Source organism: Arvicanthis niloticus, chromosome 21 (assembly GCF_011762505.2).
Source record: "Arvicanthis niloticus isolate mArvNil1 chromosome 21, mArvNil1.pat.X, whole genome shotgun sequence".
Taxonomy (NCBI): domain Eukaryota; kingdom Metazoa; phylum Chordata; class Mammalia; order Rodentia; family Muridae; genus Arvicanthis; species Arvicanthis niloticus.
This window is the reverse complement of record NC_047678.1, coordinates 27,630,767-27,646,004: the sequence shown is the minus strand read 5'-3', so window position 1 is coordinate 27,646,004 and position 15,238 is coordinate 27,630,767. Positions and strand designations below refer to the sequence as shown.

The 15,238-nt window shown below is 50.7% G+C and overlaps 1 protein-coding gene and 1 long non-coding RNA gene across 12 annotated transcripts in view; one reads left to right on the top strand and one right to left on the bottom strand.

Moving 5' to 3' along the window:
• The window catches only part of Cacna2d2 (calcium voltage-gated channel auxiliary subunit alpha2delta 2), a 132,054-nt gene that overhangs the window by 68,529 nt on the left and 48,287 nt on the right, over positions 1-15,238 (bottom strand). The gene's annotated exons all lie outside the window — the stretch shown is intronic.
• Positions 1-15,238, top strand: part of LOC143435435 (uncharacterized) — a 38,871-nt gene that overhangs the window by 10,620 nt on the left and 13,013 nt on the right. The window contains exons 1-2 of one of the 4 annotated variants that reach the window (XR_013105745.1): positions 7,384-7,547; positions 14,999-15,085. The exons of 1 other annotated variant lie outside the window; for it this stretch is intronic. This is a non-coding gene — a long non-coding RNA (uncharacterized LOC143435435). Of the gene's footprint in view, positions 1-7,383; positions 7,548-14,998; positions 15,086-15,238 lie in introns of those variants that run through there. 2 more of the 4 variants (XR_013105747.1, XR_013105744.1) reach the window with 2 other exon arrangements.

Sequence of the window (15,238 nt, the reverse complement as noted above, 5' to 3'; positions counted from 1 at the left end):
AGAGCTGTTAAAAGACATCAGCTCTCATTCCCGGCTAGCCAACTTCTTTCTCCTGAGTTTTACCCAAATCCTGCCCCACACCCTCAACTCTCTCCCTCAGGCACCCTGTCCTTTTCCCTAACACTTCACTCTCCACCCTGAAGGAGATAACACAGGAGCCCAGACACCAGGGAGCCACTGATAGCACACAGAGACAGCTAGCTCTTTTGCTGTCCCCTCAAGCACCATGTCTGTGTGCAGAGGACACTCAACAAAGGCAGATGCCGGATGCCATGCTTTGGGACATGGGTTTCATCCCTCCGGCTTTGCTTGCAGATTTGTGAGCTTGCAGAGCCCTGCATGCCTCTGCCAGGCTTTCCTCCTATTCTACTTCTATCCAAGGACCTATCACGGGGTCCTTTTGCTGCCTGCTCTGGTGCCTGCATTTGAGGCCTGCATTTGAGGCCTCTTTGGACTATTGCTAGCAGGCCTCAGAAGCCATGCTGTCCCGGCTGTTCTGTCTTCCCATGAGCTCTAAATCCTGTCTAGAGTGAGGAAACGGATTGTAAGGGGTTTCTGGTGTAATGAAGACAGAATCCTAGTGGCTGTGCGAGCTGCCAGCCCAGCCGGTTCCCATTCCCAAATGAACCCTTGGTACGTAGCAACTCCTGAATGGCAGGCCCCTGGTGTCTTATACTTTCAACATTCCTTTGGGCCTGTTCCAGCTGCTTTGTTCCATGGAAGGGCTCTGAGCTCAGTCCTGAGCCCAAGGGAGAACTGAATGAGGTTCAGCAGGTGCTCCTCCTCAGCAGATAGGTCATCTTCACATTGATGTGGTCCAGGGAGCTGATTTCCAGCATGCACCCAGGAGGGAGCCCAGGGAAAGTGCAGTGCTTGGACTGTGCTAGTTAGCTTCCCATCAACACCAGCCCCTAGTCTTGGGACCAGCTGGGACATGGCAGAAAGGCCAGGGCACAGGGTGGAAGGCCTCAGCCACAGCAAGACCATATGACTGTTGGTTTCCTTGTCCCAGAGAATAATTTGGGGAAAAAAAATGCAATAGTTCCCATGGCAACACTGCCTCAGTGGTCCTCACCTTTATCTGAATAGCTGGTTTGATTTGAACAAAGGAGCCAATGGGTACCCGGGCTGCTGCAACTCTAAGCCATCCGTGTTAAGGCTTCATCCCACAGGGGATGGAAGGAAGGTGCTAGGACAGGGAGGCAGACAAAGCCATGTAGACACATGGGGGGAGAGAAGGAGATAGTGGCAGAGGGCCTGAGGAACAGCAGGGATGGTTAAGGCAGGAGGGACAATTTATGGGGTTGTATGGAGTCCCTTATATCATGTGCCTCTACCATCCTCTACCATGCTCTTCCAATCACTATTTTTAAAAATGTGTAAGTGTGTGTGTGCATGTGGAGGCCAGAGGCCAACATCATGTGGCATTTTCAATGGTTTTCCATCTTATTTGGAGGTGTGAGATATCTCTCACTGAACCTGGAACTCAGTGATTTGACTAGACTGGCTAGTCAGCTAGTCCCAGGGATCCTCTAGTCTCTACAAGTGTCCCTAGTGTTAACAAAGGTGCTAGAGTTTAACCTCAGATCCTTGTGCTTATGAGACATCTTCTCAGTCCCTACTTATAGTTGTGACTTGGTGGGGGTACCTTCTTCCCTTTAGGGTATTCTTTGGTCCTTCTGGGGATTTCAAACTTTCTGCCCAACCTCTTGCTTCCCAGGGCAGCTACATAAATGAGAAGTGAGCTTGCAGACCCTTGGATGGGAAACTTGAACACCTGTAGGATGGGAAGAGTCAGCCTCATCCCCAAACGCCAGGAACATTCAAAAAGCTGTCATAGGGGACGAAAGACCTCAGGACAAGTGGCATGGACAGACCCCATCAGGGGTACTTTATAAAGTCTCAGAAAGGTGGCAACAATGGGGCCCTGACCTGAGCCAGCTACTAACCTGCCCAGAGTGAGAAGGTTGAGCAGGAAGAGGGAGGAGGGAAAGAGATGATGGGGCAGGTGCTTTGCATACTTGAACTCACTGATTCACGATGGCCGCCGGAAGACAGTTCATTCTTGTCATCCCCATTCAACAGCCAAAGAGAGGAAAAGCCCCATGGCAGAGCTAGAAACTGAACAGGGCCAGTCTGATCCAAAGCCCTCGCCTTAGGGTACATCACAGTTCTGTCCTCTGCATCAGTCTCTAAATTTGAAGGTAAGACTTTTGAGAAAGGGGGGCATAAGGGTTTGAAGGGATGAACTGGGAGTTTGACCAACCAGAAAGGAGTTTGGGGCAGATGCAATGATACTGAAATGCTGGGGGCAGGTGGGAAGCCAGCCACTCCAGAAGGGAGGGGGGCAGAGGACTGGCAGCCTTAGCTGGATCCTCTAACCAACCACATAACCCTGGGAGTGAAAACAGGCACACTCTTGAGGCTTCTCCGCAGTGAAGGTGAACGGGCCCTAATCTCTGGAAAATTAAATCAGAGAAAAAAATGGAACAAGAAAGATTTGATGCAGGCTTGCCTCGCTTCTGTTTGTCTCCTCAAAGGCCCAGGCTCAGCGTGGGGCCCAGCTAGGTGCTCCAGCATCCCAGCCCCCATTCTGAGCCTGCTCACCTCCCCCCCACCCCCCCTCCGGGTGAGCAGCTGCTCCCTAAACCATTTCTTACCACATCTCTTAGTGTCTGATATAAAACAGCCAAGGTGGGTGTTTTAACTACCCAGCACTTCATGTGTCCATGATCCTAATGGGGAGGACCAGAAGTGGACTGCAAATGGCAGACCAGAATGCCTATGGAAGAGGCTCCTGGAGTCTGCCACAAAGGATCGGTGTTGACTGCCAGACTGGGCTGTGCTAGACATTAGGAAAGCCATGAGTGAAGGTCGTAGATAGCCCAAGACCAGCAAGGAGGCTAGAAGAGTGGAGAGCAGGCAGTGACCAGTTCAGGACCCCTAAGCCAAGCACTCAGAGCCAGAGTGAAGCCTCTGGCCTCACCCCTAGTATGCTGCTTAACCAGGCTGCTATCTTCATCAAGAGTCAGGACATCCCACTAATCACTGTTGAATGGGAAGAGCGATGCATGGCCACGCACCTGGAGTTCTTTCCCACGTAAGCACCTAAGACAGATCTGGTACAGGCCCCACCTTATTGGGACTAAGAGGGTGCCCCACATTAGGTACATGAAAACCCTAACGCAGGGTGTTCTGTGACTGAGAACTCCCCAGGCAGCTTTAGTTGCCAGGAACAGAACTTACAGTTGGACAAGGGCAAGGGGCCACTGGAGCCCTCAGAACACAGTCAGTGCCTGGGCAGGAGCGTGCACCACTCACTAGGCTTTCTCACTTGCTCACAGACTGCCACCATTCCATGATGGGTTGGTTTCATGGTGGGTCATATATGGTGTATTGTCACAATCAGGGCTTGTATACTGTGACATTGGTTGTCACACTGCTAACAAGTGGGTAGAGATTGCTGGGGGAACACTGTCTAGAGGGTAATCAGAGACAGATGTAGCCAGGCCATTACAATCCAGTCTTGCATACAGGGGAGGACTTTCTGCTATAGGTGATACCTTTCTTGTCCCTGCCCTACCTGCGCAGCCCACATTCCTGAGGGGGCATGCCATATTGGTGACATACTCTGCGTGAGCCTGGGCAGGGGAGAAGGGCCCAGTGGCTCTCTGGTTTGGGCCCTAAGAGGCGGCTGCTAAGAGCTTTCATAGGCAAGCTCACCCATCCCCTTCACAAAACTCAAGGAGGGGGGATAAAGTCCCTCCAACCACCCCCAGCAACGCCTCCCTGTTTTTAAAGTTAAAGTTTAGTTGACTGTCATCCATTACTGCAATTAGTACATTATGTCTAATTATGCAATTAGTGTAAAAAGTGCACTTGCCGCTGAGAATGGGAAATTACGCTGCCTCGTTACGCGTAAAATCCATGTCATAAAAAGGCTCAATCTCTTGTTTTTCAAAAGACACAAAACCCAACACAAAACAATAAACCAAAAAATAAAAAAAATCATCCCAGCTCGACTGGGGCCAGTCTAAGAAAATGTCCCTAAGGTGGTTCTAGGGAGGTTCCTCTCCCTGTATGTCCTACCCTACACAGGGATAGAGGAAGCAGAGCCCATTTCTGGGCGTGGCACTGTCTTTGCTTCTCTGAAACAAATGTGGATTTCTAAAGGGGTTTGTTTTCAGTTTGTTTCTTTTTTGAGACAGGATCCTTGCTACTTTGTAGCACAGGCTACGATCTAACTCCTGGTCTTGTTACTTTGGCCTCCTAAGTACTGTGTTTGTAGGCATTTACCAGCCCTTCAATCCTACTCTGACTTTAAAGTCTTGGTAAACCTGATTGTTTACTGAGTCCTGTGTCTCATGTGGAAAAGTCTTGGCTTCCACCACCAACTTCTAACATGAGAAGTCCTTTCTGCAGCGTTCCTAGGGTTACTGTGAACAGAGAAACCTTTCTCACCCCAGGAAAATTAAAGGAACTTTCTTATATCCAAGATTCCCCAATTCCTGGAAGAATCCATTGCTTAGTGAGTAACAAGTTCCTTGTCACAGGAACTAATGCAAGCAAGCCCAGCTGTCAAGGAGGCCAAGGGATCACACAGAGTCACCCCACACGGTGGCTTGGCTCCAGGATACTATAATTAGACAACATATTCCCATGGCCATATGCCTACGTGATACTCAAGTGTGTGGCTAAATTTTACCTACATTCTGGCTCTCTTTGAACTGAGGAGATGTTCTGGGACAGGCAAAAAAGATTAATCTTTGTTTTATGTGTACAGTGTTTTACTTACATGTATGTCTGTGCATCGTGTGTGTGTCTGGTGCCCAGAAGCCAGAAGAGAGTGATCCCCTGGAACTAGAGTTGCAGATGATTGTAAACTGTCATGTGGGCGCTAGGAATTGAACCCAGGTCCTCTGAAAGAGCAAGAAGTCCTCTTAACTACCTAGCCATCTAACTCTTCAGCACTGAGAGAGGTTATGGCTCTCCCTGCCCCACCCCAAATGGCCCAGTCCATGAGGAATGGAGAGAGAGTAGACCTTAGTGTATTTCAATACCAATTTTTTTTCTGGATTTTTTTTGGTTGTTTTTTTTTTGGGGGGGGGTGTTGAGACAGGGTTTCTCTGTGTATTCCTGGCTGTCCTGGAACTCACTCTGTAGACCAGGCTGGCCTCAAATTCAGAAATCCACCTGCCTCTGCCTCCCAAGTGCTGGGATTAAAGGTGTGCACCACCACCGCCCGGCCTCTGGATTTTTCAAGATAGGGTTTCTTTGTGTAGCCTTAGCTATTTGCTCTTATAGACCAGGTTGGCCTCAAACTCAAAGAGATCCGCCTACTTCTGCCTCCTGTGTGCTAGGATTAAAGGAAGGAGCCATCACTGCCCAGCTTCAATATCAAATTCTAATTGGCCAAAGCCACTCATGACCCATATCCAAGGTCACAAGCAATAGCTCCAGTATGGGCCACTTCATGCCTGCTAAGGAGGTCCTGGGTAGCATCCCTGAGTCCTTACCTCCAAGTTCCCACCACTCTTTGACTCAAAATTCTCCACTGGGCTTGGAGGTACATGATGCAGTGATATGGGGACACCATCATGATGAATATTTGCCCAACCTCAAGGGTTGAGCAGATATGTCCTTCTGCTGCTACCACTGCCTAGATGATGTGCACAGAGCAGAGAGCTTGAGACATACTTCAGCATCCCCAGGACACGGGCCCAACAACAGAGCCCATGCAGCTGCACCTACTGCAGTGTGTACCTTTCTGTTTGGAGTGTGCTGAGATGCCAAGAAGGTAGCTGGGGTATAGAAGGAGTGGATTCGGACCCCACTGGAGCAATGCCTATTCTTTAAACTCAATACAGGGGTTCCTTGAAGCCCCAGATGGAGCTTTAATAGCCAGAAAACCAGTCCTGACCCAGCACAGTCATATGACCAGCTGCCAAAGAGACTCTGCAACACCCTGTCTCCCACATTTGGCTTGGGAAAATATCAGCAATTCAAGTCTGAGGTGAACCAAACTTTAGGCAAGATCCAGGGGCTCCTGCTCACACTCCCCTCCCTGAGCTGGGAGCTGCCGGCTGTTGAGGCAGCTGGGAGTGAAGCTGTGCCCAGCATACCAGCTGGCACGGGGGAGTGCGAGTAAACACACCCGCACTTTCCCAACTCATAGAAGTCGCGGGTGACGGCCGGCTGGTGTGGGTGCCCATGTTTATGAGAAACAGATTGTTTGTGTCGGCATCTGTGGCCCCTTGCCACCCACCCTGGCTGCACTTTCTCACATTGCCTTCCCATCCAGTTGGCTCGTATTTTCTTCCCATGGGAATCATATCAGCCACAGAAGGACAATGACAGTGGTGACAAGGTCCTCTGTGTAGCCCCACGGGGCTTGGTGTATAACCCTAAGTCCCTTTAACAATTCCAGGGTTACTACTCCCATTTTACAGTTGAGAAAACCAAGGATCTGGGAGCCAGATATATTGTCCGGAAACTCCAAAGGATGCCCCCATGGCAGGGGGCTTCTCTGAACCATCATCATTGCTAGCCCCTGGGTACATTGCTATTCTCTCGGCTGCCAGATGAGCCAAGTCTGCTCTGTACATCCTCATTCACTTGCATGATCCTGCCTCAGCTTGTCTCTGCATGAGGACCTTGCCCTCAGAGGAAGGAATGAGCTTTCTTTCACTGACAGCCCTAGCAGAGAGACCAGGCCCCATGGCTGCCTTGCTGCCTTGTCTCTTTAACTCTTTCTCTTCTCTGCCTCATTCTTGAGGGGTCTATAAAATGGACTGAAGTGAGGCCTCTCTATGACCTCTTAGGAGCAGAATGCTGGGCAGGGTCTAAGATCTGGGGTGGGCAGATGCTCAATGCGCCTTTGGTGGGCTGGGGAGGGAGGCTTCTAATTATTTCATAGATCCAAGATGTGACCTCATTTAAACTGACAGCTTTGAGAAGGCCCTTAGCTATACAGATCTCATGGGAGACGTCCATTTCTCATCCCCTAAAGTGAGCAGAAATTCACCCTATAAACTCTTGCATGAGATGGGTTGGAGTTTTGGCCTGAAGCATGGTTCTAAAAGCCAGAGAGCAAAGGACAGATCCTGCTTCCTCAGCCTGCATGGCCTCCATGTCACTGGGATGATCCAGCAGAGAGGGCTTAGTGGCACAGGGTCTGGGACAGGTCCCTCAGAGACACCAGAGTGGTTAGAAACAAACCTTGCTCAGAGGGAGTCCCCTAGTTAGGCTTCCTTGTTCATATGCCATCATAACTGGTGACAAGGCTGGCTGCTTTGTTGTCCCAAAGATGAAGAAATTGAAGTGCCACAGGGGTCAGAGTCTGTCCAAAGGTAAAAAAATCTCCCCATCCCTTGTACCTTTGCCCTATGATTTGAATTCCAGCCCTGCTCCCTCGGTGTCACCCAACAGTGACTACATCTGCTACAGCCTTTGTCACGAGAGAGGCTGCCAGGGCTGTGGAGCTGGCTGACTTTGTGAAAACATGAGATCTTCACGTGGTACCAGTGGGCATAAAGGCAGAGATGGCGGTAAGCCCCGGTCGTGGTCCTGTCTCCCTACGCTGCGTCAGGAGGTCCCTCTGGAGTAAGGCCGTCCCCGTGTTCTTGTCTCACACCTGTCTCTACAGACAGCTTCAAACATGCCTGCTGGGGATGGAGAGATTGCTAAGCATTTGCTGCTCTGACTCGGGTTCAATTCCTAGCACTCCTGTGGAAGCTTTAACTATCTGTAACTCCAATTCCAGGAGATCTGCTAGCCTCTTTTGGCCCCCACAGGCACAAGGCATTCACATGGCATACCAATATAAATGCAGACAAAACACCTGTACATATAAAACAATGATTAAAAATTAAGAGAAGAAAAGCACACACGCCAGAGACTATGTCACACTGTTGGCTTTACCTCCTCTCTCAAACCCAGCACCCAGGGAGCCATTTACAGATCCCGCTTCTATCTTGTGTTTACACTCATAGAGGACGCCTGTCGTTGATGGCCCCAGGCCTGTGTAAGGCTCTGTGGGTCTTCCATCCATACCTCAAGAGGTGTTCTGAAGCCACCTTAAAACATGGGCAGTGCTTTAAGCAGTAGAGTTTTGCAGCTTCCAGAGGCCCAGGGCTACCCAAAGGTCACAGCCCTGACTCCTCCCGTGGAACACACCACTGCAGAGGCTCCTAATGATGTGGGGGATCTGACAAGAATAAAGACACGGCATCGTCAACAGTGGCCTCTGAGCTGGGTCCTAGCAGCTTGCCCCCCAAGTCCTCAATGCAGTTGATCACATGGCTCGAGTCTGAGGTAGCAATAAGGCAGTGGGGGTACCAGAGCCAAGCTGGTGCTGCCCATGCAAAGGGTGCTAATGAGTGCACGAGGAGCACCTACATATGATACAGGGAGCACTCACACCTGATAAAAGGAGCATCCACACCTGAGCCACAGTGCTTACTTCCTCTGACAGTAACTCACAGCTCCGTTTTTCACTTTTCTTCCTTTCCTACTCTCAGCTTATAGCTCTTCTTGAGTTTTATGTATCCTTGTAAGTGCCTTTACATCTTCCGCGGAACAAGTTGAAAGCATAAAGAAACCAACAGGACCCAGACACCGGGGCCTTTTGCACATACCAAAGATATGACGAGGACAGGTACACTTGGGGATATGAGTGCACTCAGGACACACACACACACACACACACACCACACCACACACATCACACACCACACACACACACACACACACACACACACCACACCACACACATCACACACCACACACACACACACACACACACACTGGGGGCACAAACCCAGAGGGGACGCACGCACACACTCTCTCTCATCATTCATAGCTTTCCTAAGCCTTCACAGAAAGCTCCCTACTCTGATTCAGAAAAATGCTGGTGCCCATCACTCAAAGATTTCCTGAGCTGGGGCCAGTGAGCTGCAGACCTGCAACTGATGGGTGTTCTCAGCAGGCTCTGCTTCTTCTCCCTTTATTTCACTGCTGGGGGAGAGGGAGGATACCTGACACCTGCGGCTCCAGCTTCTTTCTCTATGAATGTGAGAACTCCAGCAACCGCAGGAGTCAGCATTACCTTCTGTGGGCCTGAGCAGTGTTTGCCATGCAAACCAACTGTGCAAACAGGACTGATAGCCTGGCAGCTGGCAAACACTGGCAGGCCCTCAACCTGAATGGTCATGAACTTCTAAATAAGTGTGCGGTACTCAGGAGAACAGATGCTATGCATGGGCCCCCATTCTATGTGGGCCACCTCCTCGCCCAGCTTTGGGGACAGCTGAAAGGTGTTGATGATTACTGCAGGAATATTGGCAGGGCCAAAGCAAACCTCCATTCTAGCCACTCACTGTGTCACATCCACACAAGCCCCTGTTGCTGTCCCTGCTTTGTAGATGGGACAACTGACACACAGAGAGTAATCGCCTCAATGACCATGAGGTCTAACCATGCATATAGAAAGAGACCCTGGCCCAGACTCAGCCCCATGTCCCCACCAACTAGTCTTCAGGAAACCACTCACCTGCCCCCTCAACCATAGATCTTGGGCCACTTGTCTCAGGCTATGAAAGTCATGACCGCTGTGTCCTGGGTTTGCAAGTCCATCCCGTTTTAAACATCCTGTAGAGAACTGTTCCTCAGAGAGAGCTGAATGAATGATCAACAGAAAGCCAACCTCCTCACATCAAAGAGTCCTTGTTCATCTGCCTGAGGTTGCCCATTTAGATTTACTCAGGATTTCCACTGAAGACTTGGTCTGCTCAGTGGCTCCTCCTATGGGCAGCAGGGGAATTCTGCATAATTTCTAGGCTGAGACCCAGGGGGAGTGACTCTTGAAGTTCTGTTTTTTTTTTCAGAGTGATTGTGGGAAAATCCAACCTCAGACAAGGCCAAGTGTCAGCTTCTGGAGGCGGGTTCAGGGTAGGGAGGGACATTTGTGTCTCCTACCCCTTGCTGAGACCTGGCATGAGGGTGTCTGCCAGTGCAGATTCTCTGGGGACATAATGGGTTACCAGGCAGACTTGGGGCTACAGGCCTGAGTGTCCACATATGCTGTGACTTAGCCCCTTCCATTTTCTCATGGCCTAGACATCTGGCAGATCTCCACAGTGACAGAACCTATGGCTCCCACACCCTCTGTTCAGCAACCCCCAGCCAGAGGGAGGGAGGCCTGAGCTTTTCGCTCAATCAAGGACTCCCTGAGCAAGGAGGTGGTGATGGCCATGATGCCAGGAGGACAAGAGTGGAACAAATTGCCACAATTATGTAAGGCAGCCCCATTTCCTCCTTAGCAGGCACAGGAGAAGAGACAGCCGTGTCCTCCCTTACCTCATTCCCACTGGGCGTTCTGGGAGACCCCCTAAAGTACCCACTAAGAGATGTGCTAAGCAGGGTCTGTGACCTGATCTTCCCAGGAGTGTCAGGGAAGGCTCGTGAGCTAGGCTCAATCAATCACTTGGTTTTCCTGCCTGTACTCTGGGCTGGGCTGTACCCTACACTCTTGCCTCTGCCACCAGAGGACCCTAAGTTCCTCCATTTTGTAGCTGTAGTCTGACCTGTCACACCCACAACTAGAGGTCTGCCCAGGACTATTCCCAGGACTCCCCCGGTTCTGTCCCTAGAGCCAGGGTAAGAGATAGACCATCTGTGTCCTCTGCATGGCCTATAGACTGTTCTGCCCCCAGCCTAAGCTACAGTTACCACTTCCCATCCTAGGACTAGAGATGTCCCAAGCTGGAGTCCCAAGGTGGTGACCACAGACAGCTCTGACTCTTTACTCCTCCCCAGCATAACCTAGGCAGTCCCTGCATAGGACCCTCTGCCGGTTAGACCTGGTATATTCTGCCCTGGAGGATGTCATGCAAAGCAGGCTGAGAAACCCTTCCTGTACAGTGCATTCTCAGCAAGGCTCAATGGAGCCCAGGCTATCTGCTCTTTATGGTTATACTCCTGGCATGTTTAAGGCTGCTAAACTGCAAATTTATTTCCACCATAAACCCAGATAATGGAGGAGCCAGTGTGTGTGTGTGTGTGTTCCCTCCCATGCCTGTGCACTTGCACATAAGCATGGCTATTACACATATGTTGAATGCACACCATGTGGGTGGTACCTAGCAGTATGTACACACTTTTGTGTACATTAGGAGAGTGATGATGTTCCAATGGGTAGCGCATGTCAAACAAATGTCCCAGTGAATGTGTGTCTTCAAGTGCTTGGAAGAACCATTATGCATGTCTCTAGATACACATGTGTGTGTGTGTGGGTCTGTATCCAGGGTCATATGTACATGCTGGGAAAAACGTCTGTGACTGACAGGGGAGGAATCCTTCCTTCCGTGGACAAAGCCTCATGTCCTGGAGTCTTTCTGCTCAAACCCAGGTCTCTTTCCCTTTCTCCCTTTGTCTTAGAGACTAGAGCTCTTCCTTTGCCACATGTTCAGGCCCAGGCAACCCATAATCTCCCACTAAGGATCCAGGCTGCAAAAGAGCCTTATCACAGAAACTCAAGGGCAGGACACAATAAAGAATCTGTTAGCATCCTTCCTACCACCCCCCGTTTCCAGCAAGAGTATCTAGAAACATCATGGAAATGGTTGACTGCTTGCTGGTGGTGGGCTAGAGAAAACCACCTTTCTCTGAACACTACAATTAAGGACTGTTTCCCCCAAAGCAGGGCCCTCTCTAGTCCACAGCTTAGAAGGGGCTCTGTCTCAACTGCAGATGTCACTGAACTTCATGTGTAGGCTTGTTGAACTTTAGAGTGTACTTTTAAAGGCTCCGATGCCCCACTGAGGGGCTTCGCCGAGTCTGATTAAGATAAAGCCTCCACTAACTCATGACAAGCCTGCAATGCAATGAGCCCTGATGACGACATCCGAGACAAGCAGGTAGACACACAGGCAAGTAGGCAGGCAGGAGAGGGGCAGCAGGAATCAGGTCCATATGCTGCTAGTGCCCAGCTAATGGGCTAACAAATTAACAGGTCTCCCCTCTGATGAATGAGCAGCAGGCCAGGAGAGCTGGGGGATGGGCCACCTCCCTTACAGCAAGCCTTAGGCTCAGCCTTGTCTAGTATCTCTGGGTACCCCAGTTCTGACATGCTGAGAGGGATATGAGTTTTGGGTAGAGGCTGAATATAGTCTGTGGGCAAGTGGAAGGCAGAGAGGGCAGCCCACTCCAGGATGTGGACCTGCAGAATTGAAGGAAGGCTCTGTCTGCGGTCCTGCTGTCTGAAAAGCACCTTTAAGACGGAGGGGTAAGGAGAGACACAGACCTCTTCAGACCCTCTTTGCATTGCTTCCAACACACACTGTGGCCTCTTGGCCTTGAAGGAGAAACCGAGCAAGTGGGAGCCCAGTCCCAAGTCATGCTCTCCACACTTGCTACATGGCACCTTGGACTTGGGAACTGGAGGACATAGGGAGAGCCTTCCTTCTGGGTCCTGTGGGTCTGCTCATGCCCTGGAGCTGCTTCTCTTATACAATGACAGGGCTGTAGCCTCTCAAGTGCATGGGCCACAAAGGAATCATGGAGTCGGAGGCACAGGCTGCATGCAGGGGAAAGAACGACTTCCAGAGATATTAAGTCTACATGCAGAAGGTGGTTCAGCAGAAGCAGACCCTCTGGTCTTATCTGGTCTTCTTTGACTGACAGTTGGGCTGAATGGTCCCTTCTAACTTGAGGGCCTTGTGTCTTCCTTTATGCACCTGAAATGGGTGGGACATATTCTGTGATAGGAGACAATATAGGTCCTTTTGAGAGCCTCTGGCCAAGGAAGGGAACCTCAACCCAGGACCCAGGCTGTCCATGGGCTCCTTGTGCAAACAGCCCCAAGCCCCTGCCTGCACCCTCACCTCCTGCCTGCCTGCCTGCCCGCCGCCCTCTGCACTCCCCGTGTAAACAGAACCCGCCCGCACTCTCTCCCAGGGGCTGCTAATTCCTCGCCAGAACTGCTCGGACGTGAAATTGGAGTGAGACAATGTGTGTTTAAGGAAATGAATCTCGAATCTTAAGAGGCTCGGGGAGCCCGCCCTGCACCCCCATCACTTCACCCACCCACCCACCCAGAGCTGGAAAAGGCATACTTGGCATCCTGGAAGAGAAAGGCGGAGGTGACATCCAGTGCCAAATTAACAGCCGCCACAGCCAAATATTGTACTTGCTTCCAATTTTCTTTTATTTTTTGAAAGAAAAGGCTTTTACAAAGTGAGAGAGGCTGTTGGAACACTAAGGCTGATGACGGGTTTTAACTGGCATGCCACCCTGCGCATGCCCGGCTCAGAGCCTTCCTTTTCTCTAGCACATCAAGGTTTCCCTTTGCATGGCCACACCCATAAGGCACGAGTCCTTCTGTTCCCACCCCTCTACACCAGCCATAGGCTGATGCTGCAGGAATACTCAGCCAGTGCACCAAACATGGACATGGGATGTACCTATGAGCCATCTTCAGGCCTGCACAGGGCTCTTTCAAACAAGGAATGTGCCCGGGGTGCTTGGATCTGCCTTGTTCACAAGGCGTCAACCAAAGGAACCCATCTATGGCCTTGGCAAGGGCTCTTTGACCAATCTGGGGTAGCCTTCAGTGTCTTTACCATGGACAGTCACCTGTCTGAGGTGGCCTCGTCACGATTGTTCTTCTCCTTACCAGGGGCTCTTTCTAAGCATAGCTCCCCAGCTGCCTAATGATCTTTTACTCTTTGGTCACTTTGTTGAATAAATGTCACTAGTGCCAGTCCAGCCTGCCCCCATCAGCCATTAATTAATTAACCCACTGAGAACAGGCTTCACAGATTTCTCCACTTGCCCAGTACACAACACTATTTCTTTCCCAGACTCCTTGCCTGAAGACTCAGAACACTTTTTTTCTTTGAGTCAGGGTCTTTCTTCATAGCCCAGGCCCTCAGGAACTCACCACTCTATCTGCCTCCTACTTAATGAGATTACAGGGGCCCCAGACAACTTTGGCTTTATTGGCAAGGCAGACTTGACTCATGTCTCCCATTTCCTCAGACCCAGATTGCCCTTGGTGTTGGTTTACCTGTATGACAAGACTCCCACCTAGACAGCCAACAAAGCTCCGCCCTGACCCATGTGTGTGCAGCCCAGAGCTCACAACATGCTCCACTACCACTCTCAGGTCTCACTGCATCCTGGGAACTGGAGGTGTGGCAGTGCCCTGCTGAAATGTGTGCCACTGCCTGAGAGGACCCTATGGGCTTGCCTGAAGGCTCAGAGCTGGTGAGCAACAATCCAGAATGTGGGGCGGAGTTACATGTCAGGTCAAGTTCTTCTTGTCCGCCCTCTCGGCCCCCAGCTATGCCAGGGGCACTGATGCTGAGCGATTTCCTTTGAGTCCATGCCCACGTAGAAGGGAGCAGCTCCCTTGAGCTCTGGGTAATATCAGAAAGGACAAAGGCTTGGTCCTCCGGCCTCAGCTGGGGACATCTCTGAGGGCTCAGTCCATTCTAGGTGGAACCAGTTCAGGCTTTGGTCAAGAGTACATCACAGTCAAACCTCTTCAGCTGCCCAATCAACCCTGCTTCATTTGCCAAGTAAGTAATCTGTGCAGACCAGCTCCACCTCAGGTTCTAACTCCAGGGAACTGGCCCATCATAGCTGGTGGCAGAAGGCAGATCCAATAGCGGGCACTGTCTAACTGTCAAAGAGAACCTCACTGTGGAGGTAGGTAGGGCACTAACAATTCTGGCATGTGACAGGGACAACTGATCAAATGCTCACCCATCGTGAACAGAGGTGGGACACTTACGAATGGGAGCGATATTTCAGGTGGCTGAGGCGCTCAGGGGAGTGTAATTATAAGGACTGTGGAATGGGATGCTGTTGCTGTAGGCTATTGCTACTTTGGAGAGACAATCAAAGACTGAGTGCGATTAATCATGAATTTAAGGTGAAATGTGAAAGTCAGAAGCCCCTTTGGCAGGATATAAAAAGACTCTCTCATCTCTTGCAGCCAAAGGCAGAGGAGCTGAGGGTCAGGCACGAGGCTTAATTATAAGAGTCAAGGATCCTGAGGGGGTCACCGTCACAATCCCACCAGGTTGGTGACACAACAGCCAGGACCCTGATTAGAGTCCTGAGTCGTGGAATGGGGGCATCTGAGTCACTGCACTTAGGAACCTTGAGGTCCCATAAACTCTGCACCTATAGAAGAGACACCCTACCATTCCACAAAAAGCTGAGATTTCCCATG